We start from the raw sequence: 657 nt of genomic DNA, 5'->3' as shown, positions 1-657 counted from the left end.
ACCCCCCCCCCCCCCCCCGGCATCCCCCCCCAGCCCCGGCATCGCCCCCCAGCCCCAGCATCACCCACCAGCCCTGGCATTGCCCACCAGCCCCAGCATTGCCCACCAGCCCTGGCATTGCCCACCCGTGCCCCCCACCCCAGCACTCACCTCGTTCTCTGATCCCTTTGGGAGGGCGGCAGGCATGGGTGGGCTCCTGGCTCCTGAGGCACCTGGTGGTCCCGGGGGCCCTGGCGGTCCTGGAGGACCTGGGGGGCCCCGGGGACCCTGGTGACCTGGCTGCCCTGGGCTGCCAGTCTTCCCTCTCTCCCCAGAAAATCCAGGCTGGCCTCTCTCTCCTGGGGACCCTCTGTCGCCTTTCTCCCCCTGTCAGGGAAAAGACAGAGCCTGGCTCCTGGCTCTGGGCTCCCGGCGCTCTCCTCTGCCGGCACCCACCATGGGGACACGCTGCCCCCCTGGCAGGGGACACCTGAGCTGTCCCCCCAGCTCAGATCCCAAACTGAGGGTCCAAATCCTGAGCAGAAAAGGTTTTACATGGCCAAGAGCCGAGGGATTTCTCCCAGTGGGACCCTGTGCCTCTCCCCGGGGGGGACCACCGCACCTTTGGGCCGGGAGGGCCGGGGCGCACGGGGCAGACGCAGCCGGCGCCGGTGGGCA

This window comes from Egretta garzetta, unplaced genomic scaffold, assembly GCF_000687185.1.
Source record: "Egretta garzetta isolate BGI_Z169 unplaced genomic scaffold, ASM68718v1 scaffold618, whole genome shotgun sequence".
NCBI lineage: Eukaryota > Metazoa > Chordata > Aves > Pelecaniformes > Ardeidae > Egretta > Egretta garzetta.
This window is presented reverse-complemented; position numbering follows the sequence as displayed.